At 52.0% G+C, this 19452-nt stretch overlaps 1 pseudogene; it reads right to left on the reverse strand.

Annotated features, from left to right (window-relative positions):
• LOC116970242 overlaps positions 1-16824 on the reverse strand; it is a 37866-nt pseudogene extending 21042 nt beyond the window's left edge.
• Positions 16825-19452: the final 2628 nt, after the last annotated feature.

The following is a 19452-nucleotide window of genomic DNA, read 5'->3' on the forward strand; positions in this document are numbered from 1 at the left end:
AAAAGTTACAATGGGGCGGGCAGCTTCTTTTGTAAAATAGAGCTCTACTTTCAACCAAAATGGCTCAGCTGTCAGAGGCTGGAAGAAAATGAACTTCAATTAGGAAGCAGAGTGTCATCAGTGTCTGCACATGTCACCAGATACCACACGCGTTCCTGAACATGACAGACGGAGTTACATAGTTGAGCCGTGTTACATTCTGGGCCTGGAGTCAGTTCCTATGTCTCAGGCACACATGGTTTTAATGTAGTCTCACACACACACAGAACAGGGTTTGAGCACAGCAAAGGCTTTATGCACCACTGCCCAGCACCAGCTCGCATTTTCCACACCCAAGCTTTTCATCAAACCGACTCAGGATTCCGACTAAGTGAATCGAAAGCTTCACGGAAGTTCCCAGCGTGTTTAATGCCTGCTAAACCTTAAATTGACCGGTGGACATTACTCATTGAAGAAACAAAGAACTGCTGCGGGAAGCACAAAATGCTGGAGAAACTCAGTCTTGACCCAAAACGTCACCCATTCCTTCTCTCCATAGATGCTGCCTCACCCGCTGAGTTTCTCCAGCATTTTGAGTCACCTATCCCTTCTCTCCATAGATGCTGCCTCACCCGCTGAGTTTCTCCAGCATTTTGTGTCGACCTTCGATTTTATCCAGCATCTGCAGTTCTTTCTCACACAAAGAACTGCGGATGCTGGTTAATACAGGAATGGACACAAAGTGAGGAAGGACATCCTTGTGATTGAGGCAGTGCAGCGTAGGTTCGCGAGATTGATCCCTGGGATGGCGGGACTGTCATCTGAGGAAAGATTGAAAAGACTAGGCTTGTATTCGCTGGAGTTTAGAACGGTGAGGGGGGGATCTTATAGAAACATATAAAATTATAAAAGGACTGGACAAGCTAGATGCAGGAAAAATGTTCCCAATGTTGGGCGAGTCCAGAACCAGGGGCCACAGTCCAGGGGGAGGCCATTTAAGACTGAGGTGAGAAAAAACTTTTTCACCCAGAGAGTTGTGAATTAATGGAATTACCTGCCACAGAGGGCAGTGGAGGCCAAGTCACTGGATGGATTTGAGAGTTAGATAGAGCTCTAGGGGCTGGTGGAATCAAGGGATATGGGGAGAAGGCAGGCACGGGTTATTGATTGGGGACGATCAGCCATGATCACAATGAATGGCGGTGCTGGCTCGAATGGCCGAATGGCCTCCTCCTGCACTTATTTTCTATGTTTCTATGTAAGTGTTGGAGTAACTCAGTCTGAAGAAGGGTCCCGATCCGAAACGTCACATATCCATGTTCTCCAAAGATGCTGTCCTTTTGAACATAGCTCATTGTGGCTCATGTGGTCAACATTATTTTTTTCTCACATGCCCAAAGGTTTCTGTAAGCGCTGTGAGGCAAGAACTCTATGGCAGCGCCAATTCTTTGGACAATTTCGATTGGAAAAAGCTTTTCAATCTAAAAAATAAAATAAAAATGACTGGTCATAATGAGTGTAGATAAAATTGCTGGAGAAACTCAGCGGGTGAGGCAGCATCTATGGAGCGAAGGAAATAGGTGACGTTTCGAGTCGAGACCCATCTATGGAGCGAAGGAACAGGTGACGTTTCGGGTCGAGACCCTCTGGAAACTCAGCAGGTGAGGCAGCATCTATGGAGCGAAGGAATAGGTGACGTTTCAGGTCGAGACCCTTCCGGTCTCCGAAACGTCACCTATTCCTCCGCTCCATAGATGCTGCCTCACCCGCTGAGTTTCTCCAGAATTTTTGTCTACCTTCGATTTTCCAGCACCTGCAGTTCCTTCTTAAGCACCTCCAGATTCAGGGACAGTTTCTTCCCGGCTGTCATCTTCAGACTGATGTGAGGGTGGGGGCAGAAAGAAGAAAGGAAGAGGCAGAGACAGTGGGCTGAGGGAGAGCTGGGAAGGGGAGGAGAAAGCAGGGACTACCTGAAACTGGAGGTCAACGTTCATACCGCTGGGGTGTAAACTGCCCAAGCGAAATATGAGGTGCTGCTCCTCCAATTTGCGGTGGGACTCACTCTGGCCATGGAGGAGGCCCAGGACGGAAAGGTGGGGTTGGGAATGGGAGGGGGAGTTGAAGTGCTGAGCCACCGGGAGATCAGGTTGGTTGTTGCGAGCCGAGCGGAGGTGTTGGGCAAAGCGATTGCTGAGCCCGTGCTTGGTATGAGGATGCAGTGTTTGTCCCTGTTGTGAGCAGCCCAGGGAACCAGATGCACGGCTTATGATGGAAAACCGTGGCCCACTGAACCATTCATAGAACTCGCTGCACAAACATGCCAACATTTGTGAAGGCAGGGAGGGGATCCTAATACGGCTTGGAATGAATAAAGCTGCTCGCGTACAACAATGAACAAAACAGGCCACCTGTTCCACCAGCGCAAGTTAATATTCAACTCTGTAATCAGTAGCACAAAGGGTACCCTTTTAAAAGCTGAATGGACAGGGCATTGGAGTAGCTTTTTTTTAAACAAAGGAAACACACTTGTCTGACATGCGATCTGACACGATGTCTTGGATAAGCAGCAAGTTTCTCCGGCTGAACTTTGTAAAGGCCAAGACTGTATCGGGGAGTGTTTGCTGCAAGGTCTGCTGCTTTGGCATGCTGCTTGCTGACACTAGTTTAGTTTAGTAATGCCCCCCCGTCCCACTTAGGGAACCTGAACGGAAACCTCTGGAGACTTTGCGCCCCACCCAAGGTTTCCGTGCGGTTCCCGGAGGTTGCAGGTGGTTGCCGGAGGTTGCAGGTAGTGGAAGCAGGTAGGGAGACTGACAAAAACCTCCGGGAACCGCACGGAAACCTTGGGTGGGGCGCAAAGTCTCCAGAGGTTTCCGTTCAGGTTTCCTAAGTGGGACAGGGGCATAAAGAAAGAACTACAGATGCTGGAAAAATCAAAGGTAGACACAAAATGCTGGAGTAACTCTGGAGTGAAGGAAATAGGCAACGTTTCGGGCCGAAACACGAGGGAAATAGGCAACGTTTCGGGACGAAACCCAAAGGGTTTCGTCCCGAAACGTTGCCTATTTCCTTCGCTCCATAGATGCTGCCGCACCCGCTGAGTTTCTCCAGCACTTTTGTCTACCTTCGATTTTCCAGCAATCTGCAGTTCCTTCTTAAACAAAATGCTGGAGTAACTCAGCGGGTCAGGGAGTATTAATGGCATTAATATATTCTGTATTAACCAGCAACCGCAGTTCTTGGTGTCACCCATTCCTTATCGCCATAGATGCTGCCTCACCCGCTGAGTTCCTCCAGCATTTTTTGTCCACTCACTAGTTTAGCTTAGTTTAGAGATACGGTGCAGAAACAGACTGGGTCCGCGCCGACCAGCGATTCCCGCACACTAACACAGTCCGACACACACTAGGGACAGTTTACACCAACGCCAAGCCAATTATCCTACAAACCTGCACGTCTTTGGGGTGTGGGAGGAAACAGAAGATCTGGGAGAAAACCCACGCAGGTCACGGGGAGAACATAGAAACATAGAAAATTAGATTAGATTAAACTTTATTAATCCCCTTATTCAGGGGAAATTCAGATGTCCTTGCAGCACACTAATAAAAATACAACATAGTATTCAAAAAGAAGTTCAACACAAAAACATCCCCCCACAGTGATTCCCATCGAGCCTGCACCGCCATTCGATATGATCATGGCTGATCATCCAACTCAGTATCCCATCCCTGCCTTCTCTCCATACCCCCTGATCCCTTTAGCCACAAGGACCACATCTAACTGCCTCTTAAATATAGCCAATTAACTGTGGCCTCAACTACCTTCTGTGGCAGAGAATTCCACAGATTCATCACTCTCTGTGTAAAAAATGATTTTCTCATCTCTGTCCTAAAAGACTTCCCCCTTATCCTTAAACTGTGACCCCTAGTTCTGGACTTCCCCAACATCGGGAATAATCTTCCTGCATCTAGCCTGTCCAACCCCTTAAGAATTTTGTACGTTTCTATAAGATCCCCCCTCAATCTTCTAAATTCTAGCGAGTACAAGCCGAGTCTATCCAGTCTTTCTTCATATGAAAGTCCTGCCATCCCAGGAATCAGTCTGGTGAACCTTCTCTGTACTCCCTGTGCAAACTCCGTGCAGACAGCACCCGTGGTCGGGATCAAACCCCGGTCTCTGGCGCTGTGAGGCAGCAACTCTACCACTGTGCCGTCCTAAGAACACCCGTTTAGAATAGCCTCCTTTTTATAAGACTCCTTCCTCTGGGAAAGGGAAAGAGTAGCAATGTGTGTTCAAATCTGAGCGCTGCCCCCTCAGCCCAGTACTAATATGTCAACCCTGTTAACTAGCATGGCTTTAAATGAACTGCCAAGAGTTACTGATGTGAACAGCTGCTGGCGGAGGGGGACGGTGTCCTTGGTCGGATGCTCAAGGTTTTACAGTTACAATCCAATGGATACTTTGTGGAAACAGGCCCTTTGACCCACTGAGTCCACACCCACTTAAGGGGCTGTCCCACTGCGGCGACCTAATCTGCGAGTTTAGAAGAATTTGCCCTTGATTCAAACTCGCAGCATGGTCGACACATGGTCCTAGGAGGTCCCTGGAACTCTCCTTCATGCTCGAAGGAAATTCCCGCATACTCGCGGCCTCAGTTTGGTCGAGGAAACATTTTCTGCAAGCTGAAAAAATTTCCGAGAGTAAAGGTTGGTCGGCATTGTTCTTTTGAACTCATAGTGCAGTGGGAGTGGTGTCGCTATAATAATAATAATAATACATTTTATTTATGGGCGCCTTTCAAGAGTCTCAAGGACACCTTACAAAAATTTAGCAAGTAGAGGAAAAACATGTAAGCGGAATGAGATAAATAGTAGAGACATGACTAGTACACATATTAAAGACAGAATTCAATTCAAAACACAATATGAGGCGATTCAAGCACAGATGAAATGGGAGGGGGACGTGGGGCTAAGGATAGGCAGAGGGTCTTGAGGCGGGACTGGAAGATGGTGAGGGACACGGAATTGCGGATCAGTTGGGGGAGGGAGTTCCAGAGCCTGGGAGCTGCCCTGGAGAAGGCTCTGTCCCCAAAACTGCGGAGGTTGGACTTGTGGATGGAGAGGAGACCGGCTGATGTGGATCTGAGGGACCGTGAGGGTTGGTAGGGGGAGAGGAGGTCAGTGAGATATGAGCTATGTAGTTATAGGCAGTCGAGGGCAGCCGTAGGCAATCTCCTTTGCTGACCAGGCATTTTAATTGGCTTATTGGGGTTTTCAGAACCAAGGAAAACCGACCGGTAATGTAAGATGCCCGATAAACTTTATTAAACGTTGTCTGGCTTCTTAAAAGTGTCTTCACTCCTTCTCCCCCTTCTACCCTCCCCCTCCCCACTCTCTAAAGGACCTACCGTATACTGTGCCAGCCGTCTTTTACCTTCCTGTTCATCGCGGGTGTGAATTTCAGACTGTGCTCCCCCGCTTTCCCTGGCCCCCCGCCTTTGCGATGTGTGTGTGTGTGTGTGTGTGTGTGTGTGTGTGTGTGTGTGTGTGTGTGTGTGTGTCTGTGTGTGTGTGTGTGTGTGTGTGTGTGTGTGTGTGTGTCTGTCTGTGTGTCTGTGCGTGTGTGTGTGGGGTGTGTGTGGTGCGTGTGTGGGGTGTGTGTGTGTGTACGTGTGTGTGTGTGTGTGTGTCTGTGTCTGTGTCTGTGCCTGTTTTTCAGGCGAGTGCCCTCGAGCTTGAAGGTCAAAGACAGTTGCTGAAAAGGCGCATTATGGGGCCTGTCCCGCTGTCCGAATAATTCAAGAGCTCTCCCGAGTTTAAAAAAAAAATCAAACTCGTGATAAGCACGTAGAATATACGTAGCGGGTACGTCGGAGCTGGGGACGTCTCTTAGCGGTTCGTAACGCTAACGGCAGGTACTCGGGAAATACGGTAAGCTCGTGAAGTGAAGATTTTTCAACTTGTTGAAAAATGTCCACGAGAGCCCCGAGTACCGACGAGCGGCCATTACCGTAATTCTCCGAGTTCGAATCAGGGGAAACACGGGGAGAATGAACTCTTGAATTAGCTCGTACAGTGGGACAGCCCCTTTAGGGGGACAGGCCCTTAACAATCACTGCGTACACTATCCCTACACACTAAAGAAGCCACAATTTACAGAAGCCAATTAACCTACAAACCTGCATGTCTTTGGGATGTGGGAGGAAACCCATGAGGTCACAGGGGGAACGTACAAACTCCGTACAGGCAACGGCCGTGGTGAGGATGGAACCCGGGTCTCTGGCGCTGTGAGGCAGCGACTCTACCCACTCTGCCACTGGGCAAAATCAAAAGGTTAGCAACCTATCTGGAAACAGCAAATTCTAATCCGTTTACTGGGCTAGCGAATGGTATGTTAGCTTTCATAGCAAAAGGATTTGAGTATAGGAGCAGGGAGGTTCTACTGCAGTTGTACAGGGTCTTGGTGAGACCACACCTGGAGTATTGCGTACAGTTTTGGTCTCCAAATCTGAGGAAGGGCATTATTGCCCTAGAGGGAGTGCAGAGAAGGTTCACCAGACTGATTCCTGGGATGTCAGGACTGTCTTATGAAGAAAGACTGGATAGGCTTGGTTTATACTCTCTAGAATTTAGGAGATTGAGAGGGGATCTTATAGAAACATATAAAATTCTTAAGGGGTTGGACAGGCTAGATGCAGGAAGATTGCTCCCGATGTTGGGGAAGTCCGGGACAAGGGGTCACAGCTTAAGGATAAGGGGGAAATCCTTTAAAACCGAGATGAGAAGAACTTTTTTCACACAGAGTGGTGAATCTCTGGAACTCTCTGCCACAGAGGGTAGTCGAGGCCAGTTCATTGGCTATATTTAAGAGGGAGTTAGATGTGGCCCTTGTGGCTAAGGGGATCAGAGGGTATGGAGAGAAGGCAGGTATGGGATACTGAGTTGGATGATCAGCCATGATCAGATTGAATGGCGGTGCAGGCTCGAAGGGCCGAATGGCCTACTCCTGCACCTAATTTCTATGTTTCTATGTTTCTATATTCTTCACTGCTCAGGAACGATGGGACAGATTTCCATTCAAAAGGCAGCCTAATTTTAAGTAGAGGAAGTGATTCCTAGATTAAACAGACTTCCGCTTTCAAGGCTAACAGGCAGACGAAGCAGAAAAAAAGAGGGAATTCACAGCCATCTCTCAATAACCACCAGTCACTGGCAGTTGGAACACGAGAGCTCATGCCAGCTTTTGCCTGCTTGTTATCTTGTTATTTAGACCCATTGAACCAACACACGGGTTGCTGGAGTAACTCAGCGGGACAGGCTGTGAGAAGGAATGGGCGACGTTTCGGGTGGAGACCCTTCTTCAGACTGATGGCAGGGGAGGGGGCGGGACAGAGATAGAATGTAGTCGGAGACAGTCAGACTGGTGGGAGAACTGGGAAGGGAGAGGGGATGGAGAGAGAGGGAAGTTAGAAAAGTCAGAGTCCAGAACCAGGGGTCACACACAGTTTAAGAATAAGGGGTCGGCCATTTAGAACAGAGACGAGGAAACACTTTTTCTCACAGAGGGTTGTGAGTCTGTGGAATTCTCTGCCTCAGAGGGCGGTGGAGGCCGGTTCTCTGGATACTTTCAAGAGAGAGCTAGATAGGGCTCTTAAAGATAACGGAGGTAGACAAAATTGCTGGAGAAATTCAGCGGGTGCAGCAGCATCTATGGAGCGAAGGAAATAGGCAACGTTTCGGGCCGAAACTGTTCCATTTTAAAGACAGCGGTGGAGGCCGGTTCTCAGGATGCTTTCAAGAGAGAGCTAGATAGGGCTCTTAAAGATAGCGGAGTCAGGAGATATGGGGAGAAGGCAGGAGCGGGGTACAGATTGGGGATGATCAGCCGTGATCACAGTGAATGGCGGTGCTGGCTCGAAGGGCCGAATGGCCTACTCTGGCCCCTGCACCTGTCGTCTATTGTCCTCGCTGTATCTCTGCGCTAAACACAAATAAAGAATCAGTCCGATTTGTTTTCCAATCGTTGCAGCGTGGCCCGTGGGTTTTTAAACCTCAGGAGGACAAAAATGCTGGAGAAACTCAGCGGGTGAGGCAGCATCTATGGAGCGAAGGAAATAGGTGACGTTTCGGGTCGAGACCCTTCTTCAGACTGAAGGTAGACAAAAATGCTGGAGAAACTCAGCGAGTGAGGCAGCATCTATGGAGTGAAGGAATAGGTGACGTTTCGGGTCGAGCCCCTTCCGGGTCTCGACCTGAAACGTCACCTATTCCTTCGCTCCATAGATGCTGCCTCATCCGCTGAGTTTCTAGAAGGGTCTCGGCACGAAACGTTGCCTATTTCCTTCGCTCCATAGGTGCTGCCTCACCCGCCGAGTTCCTCCAGCAATTTTGTCTACCTTCGATTCTCCAGCATCTGCAGTTCCTTCTTGAACAGGTTTGTAAACCTCTGTTTGAGAATCTCATTTCACACATCCTTCCGAAGGCGTTGGGACGGGAGCCAAGATGTCGACTCTGATCCGCACACAACTGTTGGAGGCAGCGAGCGGCAGCAGCTGGGCTGAACAACTGTTACAGCTCTTCCCTGTGTGGTCACACTTTGAAAGCTGCCCACAAGCACCACGCTCAGCTCAACTGTGCTGGAAACTGCCAGAGGCGCAGCCAACACATGCACGGGTGGGGGGGAAAGGGAGAGGGAGAGAGGGAGAGGGAGAGGGAGAGGGAGAGGGAGAGGGAGAGGGAGAGGGAGAGGAGATGGGAGAGGGAGAGGCTGAGAGGGAGAGGGAGAGGGATGGAGGTAGAGGAGGCGAGGAGGAGGAGAGGGAGAGAGGGACGCTTTGAGGGAGGGAGAGGGAGCGGGCGAGGGAGGGGAGAGGGGGAGGGGCGGGGTCGCGAGAGGTAGAGCGAGATTAGAGGGTCGGGATTTCTCCGAGGGCTCGCTCGCAGGGAGTACCGGCTAGGGGACGAGTGAGAGGGGCGAGGTGAGCGAGAGGGATCTTCTCTTGACGGCTATTTTCTCTCCCTCGCAGAGAGACGCGGAGGTAGCTGACTTTCTCTTTCTCCTTCTTTCCCTGCAGCGGGACTGAGCTGGAGGGAGTGATCTCGAGCAGGGTCTCTGAGGGCTCTGTCCCTCGAGTCTCTGGATTGCTCGGTGAAAAACCTTTCTCTCCAACTATCTTTCTCTAGCTCTGGATCGAGCGAAGGAGAAGTGAGACGAGATGATGAGAGACGAGAGAGGAGACCCTGAGAGAGAGAGAGAGAGAGAGAAAGAGACAGACAGAGAGAGAGACACAGAGAGAGAGACACAGAAACACGGAGACCACTCTCTCCACATGTCTCCAGTGACCGTTATCAACTTCTACTGATGCACCACGGAAAGCATCCAAAGGGGGTGATCGCAGTTTGATGTGGCACCTACTCTGCCAAAAACTACCCCATCATTCTGTGAGTTGTGAACTCAGCCCAGTCCACCGGGCAGGTCCACGTCCCACCCATCTCCCATCCACCCCCCCCCCCCCCCTCCCCTCCCCTCCCAGCCCATCCCCCCCCCCCTCCCATCCCATCCCCCCCCTGCACTGAATAGCATTCAAACTTCATGCTGCCTTGGGAAAGCAACCAATCTAGACAAGGACACCTGTATCCTGGTCACTCGCTCTTCTCCTGTTGCTACTGGGCAGATGATACAAAAGCATGGAATCCCCCCCCCCATCCCCACCCCCATCCCCACCCCCATCCCCAGCAGGTGAGGCAGCATCTATGGAGCGAAGGAATATTCCTTCGCTCCATAGATGCTGCCTCACCCGCTGAGTTTCTCCAGCATTTTTGTCCAAACTGCACCGCCTTAAAACAACTTGCATGAACAGTAAATACAGTGATCGTAGCAATCTGGCAAACATATCCGATGATTCAAACGCCATTTCCCTTCATTCAAACTAATATGCAGAAACAGATCTTTTAAAATAAAAGGGGAAATCCTAATGCGTGCTTTCATTGCAAATGCTATTATGGTTTGCTTGATCCAGGTTGAAAGGCTCAGTAAAATAACTTCAGGTGACAGGGGAAATCTCGACGAGCTGAAAGAAACCTCTTACCCATAACACTCAGTGATTGTGACAACATTAAATCAGGAGCAAGTGTATATCTGCAGTTCACCTCCCAATAATGTGGCGTGCATGGGAGCGTGGCAGGTGGAGAATGTGTAGGCCAAAGATACTAGATATGTCTTTAGTGGGGAACCGGAAGAAAGACTGCTATAATAGAAACATAGAAAATAGGTGCAGGAGTAGGCCATTCGGCCCTTCGAGCCTGCACCGCCATTCAATATGATCATACAGATGGCGCAATGGGCTAAGTGTTCGGCTGGCAACCGGAAGGTAGCCGGTTCGAATCCCGCTTGGAGTGCATACTGTCGTTGTGTCCCTGGGCAAGACACTTCACCCACCTCTGCCTGTGTGTGAATGTGTGTGAGTGATTGGTGGTGGTCGGAGGGGCCGTAGGCGCAGATTGGCAGCCACGCTTCCGTCAGTCTGCCCCAGGGCAGCTGTGGCTACAGAAGTAGCTTACCACCACCGAGTGTGACTGAGGAGTGAATGAATAATGCGATGTAAAGCGCCTTGAGTATTAGAAAGGCGCTATATAAATCCCATCCATTATTATTATTATTATCCAACTCAGTATCCTGTACCTGCCTTCTCTCCATACACCCTGATACCTTTCGCCACAAGGGCCACATCTAACTCCCTCTTAAATATAGCCAATGAACTGGCCTCAACTACCTTCTGTGGCAGAGAATTCCAGAGATTACATTGGCGATTCGAGCACTATAGCAGAACGGCTCGCTACGCGTGTAGATGTGGATGCCATGATAGAAGCCCATTAAATTTAAAAAATATATATATTTGATTCCCAAAATGGCGCGAAATAAATTACCCATGAGTACTACGGCTTTTTCGTCGAATGGTCTATCCTGCTCCTCTAGTATGTTTGGTGTAGACCAGGCACAGGCTGCTGAACAGAGACTGCTGGGCAGTGTACCGTGACTGGACTCACGAACGACTGTCTACCCTATCTACAGACTGGCCTCCGAATTTATCGAGGGCATTTTATCGGGATGCATCGCGGCACGGCTTGGGAACAGCTCCATCCACGACCGCAATGAATTGCGGAGAATTGTGGACGTAGCCCAGACCATCACATAAACCAACCTCCCTTCCACGCTTCGGCAAGGCCAGCAGCATCATCAAGGACCAGTCTCACCCCCCCCCGGACACTCCCTCTTCCCCCCCTCTCCCATCGGGCAAGAGGCACAGAAGCGTGAAAACGAACGCACACACACACACACACACACCTCCAGATTCAGGTAGACAAAAATGCTGGAGAAACTCAGCGGGTGAGGCAGCATCAATGGAGCGAAGGAACAGGTGACGTTTCGGGTCGAGACCCTTCTGGAAACTCAGCGGGTGAGGCAGCATCTATGGAGCGAAGGAATAGGTGACGTTTCGGGTCGAGACCCTCTGGAAACTCAGCGGGTGAGGCAGCATCTATGGGGCGAAGGAATAGGTGACGTTTCGGGTCGAGACCCTTCTGGAAACTCATCGGGTGAGGCAGCATCTATGGAGCGAAGGAATAGGTGACGTTTCGGGTCGAGACCCTTCTGGAAACTCAGCGGGTGAGGCAGCATCTATGAAGCGAAGGAATAGGTGACGTTTCGGGTCGAGACCCTTCTGGAAACTCAGCGGGTGAGGCAGCATCTATGGAGCGAAGGAATAGGTGACGTTTCAGGCCGAGACCCTTCCGGGTCTCGACCCGAAACGTCACCTATTCCTTCGCTCCATAGATGCTGCCTCACCCGCTGAGTTTCTCCAGCATTTTTGTCTACCTTCGATTTTCCAGCATCTGCAGTCCCTTCTTAAGCAGCTCCAGATTCAGGGACAGTTTCTTCCCGGCTGTTATCTTCCAGGCAACTAAAGAAGGGAAGAGATTGAACTTTTGTTCCGCCTTCCATCACAGTGAGGAATGTGGAGGAGTCACTGTGGTGGATGTTGATGTTAAAATGTATGTTGTGTGTTCTGTTGCGTTTTATTGGTACGGCAAATCAAATTCCTCGTAACCAGGCTCCTGAATGGCCCTTCCATCAGCGAGGGTACTATCCCATTCACCTCTACCCCATTGTGGAGATTCTACAGTGCTGAGAACTATCTTCTGCACTCTGTATCTTCCCTTTTGCTCTATCTATTGTACCCGAGTTTGACTTGATTACATGAATAGTATTGTATTATCCGATCAGATTTGATTGCGTACAAAACAAAACCTGGTACACGTGACAATAACAAGCCAAAGCCTAGAAAGCAAAATGTTTCTGTATAAAGCAGCAGACTAATCGCATGTAGTAGGTATGTTGCAAAGCCTACCTGAAGCGTCGCTGAATATCTGCCGCTGAGGTTGTGCGCGATTTTGGCGCCGTTTAGAGGGGGCGGGTTTAAAACGCGATTTTCTCTAAGCTGTTCCAATCGAAAATGTTCAGCCTAGTTAATTATTAACGAAAAATCGCTGATAGATCCCGTCGCAAAAGCTATTATTAGGTTTAAAGGCCTTGAATAATAGTTATAGTAGTTTAAAAATCAATCTTTAAACCCGCGACCGTCAGCAACCGCAGGGTCTCATAAAGAAAATAGCAGAAGGTAGGTTGTATATTTTTACATTCAAAAGGGCTTCTAAAGATCCTTTTATACAAAATTTAATATTGCGAGTAGATCAATTTGGGCCCATTATATCGCGCAGTATTTTTCTCGGCATTTGAGGCACAAATCTACCGCAATGTGAACGTTCTAAACCAGCGCGTTCCACAGGGACCCACTGGAAAGCTGATTTAAATGGGCATTTATTTACAGCAATTGAACACTGAATTCCTTCCATTTGGCCTATAAATTAATGTAAATGAGATTTAAAAATCATGTTTTATTGTGAATTATTTGTGAATATTATTTGGACATTTAGGCTATTTAAAATGTTAATCATTTATTAAGAAATGGATAGATGTTTAGATCTAGTAATTGAAGTCTGAAATTAGCTACAATTAGGTAACTAACTAATTATATGCTTTAATTTCAGGTCATCCAAGTAAGATTATTTTATATTTGTTTCAGAATGCTTCAATCTATGATAACTGAAAATTTCATTCAGTTCTCTTAATTTTTAAGAAAGTTATGGGCTTTTGACTGTTCACGATCACAACTTTTTTGTTATGTCCATAGAAAATCAATAGGGAACAAGATGCTCATTTCCGAGTATGAAAATGGCCATAACATTTTAAATACTTGAGATATGAAAGTGAATTAGATGTCAAATTAAACTTATTTTTATGCTTTATCTGATGGGATAAATTACAGACTTGATTTTTAAAATCTCAAAATTTTGTAACATTGCTACATGTAGCAACAAGGAACTGCAGATGCTGGTTTACCGAGGAAAGACACAAAATGCTGGAGTAACTCAGTGGGTCAGGCAGCATCCTGGAGAACAAGGATAGATGTTTCGGGTCAGAAACAGGTGATGAAACGTCACCTGCCCATGTTCTCCAGAGATGCTGCCTGACCAGCTGAGTTACTCCAGCACTCTGTGAAACGTCACCTATCCATGTTCTCCACAGATGCTGCCTGACCCGCTGAGTTACTCCAGCACTCTGTGAAACGTCACCTATCCATGTTCTCCACAGATGCTGCCTGACCCGCTGAGTTACTCCAGCACTCTGTGAAACGTCACCTATCCATGTTCTCCACAAATGCTGCCTGACCTCTGAGTTACTCCAGCACTCTGTGAAACGTCACCTATCCATGTTCTCCACAGATGCTGCCTGACCCGCTGAGTTACTCCAGCACTTTGTGAAACGTCACCTATCCATGTTCTCCACAGATGCTGCCTGACCCCTTGAGTTACTCCAGCACTTTGTGAAACGTCACCTATCCATGTTCTCCACAGATGCTGCCTGACCCGCTGAGTTACTCCAGCACTTTGTGAAACGTCACCTATCCATGTTCTCTAGGGATGCTGCCTGACCCGCTGAGACCTTCCAGCATTCTGTGTCTATCCCCAGTATCATTGCATCTTCAGCCCTTTCTTCATAAGTCTATCTTGATACAGCTCTGTGTTAGAGTTTAGTTTAGATATACAGCGCGGAAACAGGGCCTTTGGCCCACCGAGTCGGCACCGACCAGCGCTCCCTGCACTCTAGCACTGTCCTGTACACACTGGGGACAATTTGGCTTCATACCAGGCCAATTAACCTGCAAACCTGCACGTGTGGGAGGAAACCGGAGATCCCGGAGAAAACCCACGCGGGTCACGGGGAGAACGTGCAAACTCCGTGCAGAGAGCACCCGCGGTCAAGATCGAACCCGGGTCGCTGGGCCACCAAACAAGTGCTCTGCAAACACCGAACAGGCAAACAGCCTCCGTGTCTCACACTGGCACCACTTCACGCTAATTCTGAGGCTGCCCGATGCTGTTGGGATACGGCAATAATCGACACAGCGAAATCGACTTTTGAAACTCAGTACATTATTCAGATGTTCCCCATCCAGTCATTCCTACCTGCTGCAGTCAGGGCTGTTCTTTCTCCGGGAGAGGGCCGCTCCCACCTTAGTAACCTGCTCGGCAAACTATCCTGCGCGGCGAGAAGGTCGGGGCCGTCGGGCAGCTTCTTGCGGCCCGCGCCGCTGGAAGGTTTGCTGGGCTTGTAGCTTCCTATTGCACTTGTAAACAGATTGGTGTGCTCCTCGCCGACGCTGGCCTCCGAGCCGGACAGGTAGCGGGCCACGCAGGAGGCGGCCGAGCCCTCGGCGCAGTCTATCTGGAGCGGAGTCTGTAGCCCCACCGAGATGGAGCCGTGCTCCGTGGAGTCCCGCCGAGCCCACTGGTCCCCCCGGCCCAGCAGCCCCTTGGACGAGGCCAGGTGGGTGAAGGGCATGTGGCAGCGGTGCTTGTCCTTGTGTTTGTGCCTGTCGGACATGTCGGACGCCTTCCCGTAGGCGTAGCGCCGCAGCAGCGAGGGGCCGACCGCCAGGCCGTCCACGGAGCCCGGCGGGCCCTGCTCGGACGAGCGGTGCTCCCGGTGCTTGTGCCGGTGCTTGTGCTTGTGCTCGTGCATCCAGCTGTAGGCCATCTCGGCCGGGATGCTGGCGTACGTGCCCATGGACAGCAGCGAGGTTCGGCTGCCCGCCAGGAAGGCCTCCCGGCCGCAGGAGTCTGTGTTTCTTCTTGTGGTACTTGTTGGGGTTGAGCAGCAGGTGGCCGGCGTGCATGTAGGAGGGAGGGGGCATGGTGCCGCTCAGGGAGGGGGGTGGAGGGGGGGGGGGGCGGGGGGGTACAGCGTCGGAGGGTACCGGGCATAATAGCCCAAACCCAGCGGGCCGGCGGAGACTGCAGTCGGAGAGTAAGGCATACTGTAGGAGGGGAAGAAGCCTCCGTTGGCAAGGGGGAAACTCAGGCCGTGGACAAAGGGACTTCAGTCATGGCCTCCCGCATTTTCGGCGGGCGCCCCCTCTTCTTCTTCAGTTCGGGCTTGCGGACATAGTGCATAGGGTCGAAGGGGAAGGGTGGGTGCGTTGTAGAAGCTGCCAAAGTTGATGCGAAAGATGGAAGGGAGGATGTCTCTGGGGTATGTAGTGATGGCTTCTGTGGTTATTCTCAGCTCGCTCAGCCTGGTGATCAGCTCCTCCAACTCAGCCAGAAAGTTGGGGTCCCTGCTTGTTCCGCAGCTGCAAGTACTTCTTCTTCCGCTTCCGCTTCTGCCGCTTCAGCTTGTCGTAGCTCAGGTAGTGTGGGCCCGGCGCTTGCCACTTGTGCTTGTGCTTCTCCTTCAGGCTGGAGAGGACGGCCGCGCTCTCGGCGGGCATGACCGAGACGTGGTCGAAGGAGTACCGCCGCTTCCTGGGGCCGCAGAACTTCTCGGCCCGGTCCGAGGTGCTGTTGTTGTCCGTGCCGATGCCGCTGTCGCTGGGTATCGTCTCCTCGCTGTGCGCTCGCTGATGGGCGAGGGGGTGGCCTTCCTTCAGCGACGTCAGCTCGCACAGGTGGACGGCGAGTTGGGCAGCAGCGTCGGCCGGCGAGAGCTTGCGCCGCCCCTTGGAGGCCTTGCGGCCGGCCAGGGTCTGCGGGGGCGCCGCTGCCCTTGCTGCCGTGCGGGTGCAGGTTCAGCACCGGGGTGGGCTCGATGAAGCCCGCGTCGCTGCTGGCCGGGCTCTGGCTTCCGCTCACCCCCGACGACTGGGAGTAGGTTGGCGACGGCAGCACATCCGGCACTGCCGACTGGGTGAAGTTTGGCGGCATCTGCCCTAGTGTTGTGGTGAATGCCGGTGGCAACGGCTTGCTATCCATCGACAGCATGCTACTGATGTACGGACCATCCAATGACATCTTGGGCTTCCTGCCCCTTTTCTTTCCTATGTAAATAGTTCCTTTTTTTGCTGACGTTGATTTGTTGACCCACCTTGGAGCCGAAGGTGGCTGTGAAGGTGGAGATGGTACTACTCATCTTAGATTGCACTTCCCTTTACCACTAGACCCGACGGCACTCAAGAGGATTTGGTTCAAGAGCTTTTTTCCGTTTCAGCGTCTTCATCTTGTTGATCTTTTTGATGAATTTCTTATCCAGAAGCGTTTTCATCAGTTGCCTCTTCCCCTTCTTGGACGATTTTGGGTCCGCCTCGCCCGCCGTTTGGTAGTCGTCACCGGCGGTCGGTTTCTGCGGGTATTCCGTCGGCTTGGCCTTCAATCTCGCTGGGTTCGAGGCCCCGGTGGTGCGTGGCTTCCTCCTCCGGGCGCCCACGCGATCAGCGGAGGCTGGAACCATGGGCTTGGCGGCGGGCGTTCATCATCGTCAGCTGCTGCTGTTGCAGCTGCTTCTTTGGCCGCCCCCGTCTACGCTTGCCGGGCAGGGAGGTGACAAACACCTTGCCGGGCACGATCTGGGTTTCCGGCTGCAGTATCGGGGGGGGTCCTTCTCTCCGACAACTCCTTGTTCTTCGACATCATGGAGAGCACTTTGGAAGGGGGATCTTTAATGTCCTGTGTGGTGGCTGCTCCAGTTGAGGCATGGGGTCGAGCTTGGCTCGGGCTTTTTTAGGCTTGTGAACGTTTAAAACCCCACTTAACAGCGGAGGGTCTTGCAGGACTATTTTTAGAGACCCTCTCTTCGTGGTGGCCCTGGGGGGATACGAAATGCCTCGGCCCCTCGGGCTTCTGAGCAGAGGCGGGGAGATGCAGGCCTTGGTCAACTTTGGCAGGCGGGCCTTGATGATTTTAGACTCACTGAACATCGATGAACCCCGGGTCATCCATCGGAGGGTGGTCGGAGTGGGGATTTTTTTGCTCGGGTCTGTAGGTGGCAGGCTTTCAGCAGTCCCGGCGTCGCTACCGGTGAAGCCAAACGCTCGCCAAAAGCACCGGCGGTACTGCCGACCACCACTTTCATGCGGGGGCTCTTCCCTTCCTCTTGTTGACGAGCTTTGGCTGGAGGGTCTGGGGATGGGGAGGGAGCAGCTGTGGTAGGTTCTCTGCAGCTGGTGTGCCATTTTCAGCACGCTGGGCTTGAGGGTGGGCTTGCTGTTCAGGAGGCTTTTAAAGATGGCCACCGCGCCGACGGTCCATCTTGTGCGCGGCGGAGCAGGGCAGGTCCCGGAATCGGCCAGCTGTGCGAAAGCCTTCACGCTGTGCAGGCGCGGCGGGGTGCAGGCCGCTCTTGGCGGGCGCCGAGTCCAGCGGAAGTTGTGGGGGTGGAGCTTGAAGCTGAAAGTGGAGGGGGAGGGGCTGGCTCGCCAACGCCGGCTTGGGTCTGCGTCGGGGTACCGACAACCTATCGCGTCTCCGCATGGGCAGCAGGCGGGCTGGGGGGGAGAGGAGGGGGGAAAGCGGCGATCCTGTCAGAGAAAGTGCCGGGGCCGGCTGGCGAGGGCGCGGTGACGGGCCAGTCGGCAACGGCGACCTCTCCCGTAGATGTCAGCGCTGGGCGCGGTCCGGTGGTCAGCGAAGTGCAATTTGTCGACGGCTGCTGGTCGAGCTTGGGGATGGCGTGCTCTGCCTTGTCCGCGGCAGGCTGCTGCTCGAGACGCGGCGGGATCCCACCTTGCACGGCCCCCGTCACCCCACCGGGGAGTCGTGCCTTGCCGAGGCTTCCAGCAGAGCCTCCTTGGTCATCGGGGTCAAACCAGACTTGCCGCAGGCTTTACCGTCCCTCCCGCACGGCGCGGCTTCCAGCTCTGCCGGGTTCACGTGCTTGTAGTCGGCGTAGCCTGGGTGGCTCAGTGCTCTTTCACCGAGCTGGCGGCGGCGGCGGCAGCAGCAGCTGCAGCGAGACCAGCTTTGAGCTGGATCAGATCTCGTTCATACCATTCCGTTGCCAAGCATCTGCTTCCTAAACTTGGTTCTGGAGAACTTGGGCGCGGGGCAGGCGCTCTTCAGGGCGGCCGATTTCTCCACGTACGACGCCTCGCAATTCGCTGCTCCTTGGCGTCGGCGTTCCGGTGCCCACCGCGGCTTTATACATTCGGTTGGTCCAGAGCCGGGGGGGGAGGGGGGGAGGAGGGGGCGGCTGTGGGCGTGGGGGGTGGTGGGAGCGGGGGAGGGGCGGCGGTCTCTTCGGCTCCCCTCCTCCTGCCGCCCCCGCCGCCGCCTGCGGGTGGCGACTTCCTCTGCGGACGATTCCGTCGCCTTCATTTCCTCGCTCTTGCCGTGCAGCTTCAGGGAGCCCAGTGCGTGCTGGGGGGGGGAGCAAAGAGAGAAAATATCAGGCAGACGTCGCAATCGAGAGGCAAGATTAAAATGAATCATTTTGTTCACACGTTGAGAGTCCGCAACGCGCTCCTTTCCATCGACCATAGAATTGGGAGGTTTAATGGCCCTGTCCCACGGTATGAGTTCATTACAAGAGCTCTCCCGAGTTGAACTCGGGATTTACGTTAATGGCGCTCGTCGGTACTCGGGGCTCCCGTGGACATTTTTCAACGTGTTGAAAAAATCTTCACCAGTCTTCCGAGCTTGGCCCGCGTTAGCGAATTTTCCCGAGTACCTGCCGTTAGCGTTACGAGCCGCTAAGAAAAGTCCCCGAGCTCCGATGTACCCCTACGTTCATTCTCCGTGCTACCACGAGTTTTTTTGTTTTTTTTATACTCTGGAGATCTCTTGGAATGAAATCGTACCGTGGGACAGGGCCATCAGAAAGAACTGCAGATGCTGGGAAAATCGAAGGTAGACAAAAATGCTGCAGAAACTCAGCGGGTGAGGCAGTATCTATGGAGCGATGGAAATAGGTGACGTTTCGGGTCGAGACCTTCTTCAGACTGAAGGTAGACAAAAAGCTGGAGTAACTCAGTGGGTGAGGCAGCATCTATGGAGCGAAGGAATAGGTGACATTTCGGTCGAGACCCTGGTCTCGACCGAAAAGTCACCTATCCTTCGCTCCATAGATGCTGCCTCACCCGCT

This window comes from Amblyraja radiata, unplaced genomic scaffold (assembly GCF_010909765.2).
Source record: "Amblyraja radiata isolate CabotCenter1 unplaced genomic scaffold, sAmbRad1.1.pri scaffold_673_ctg1, whole genome shotgun sequence".
Classification (NCBI taxonomy): domain Eukaryota; kingdom Metazoa; phylum Chordata; class Chondrichthyes; order Rajiformes; family Rajidae; genus Amblyraja; species Amblyraja radiata.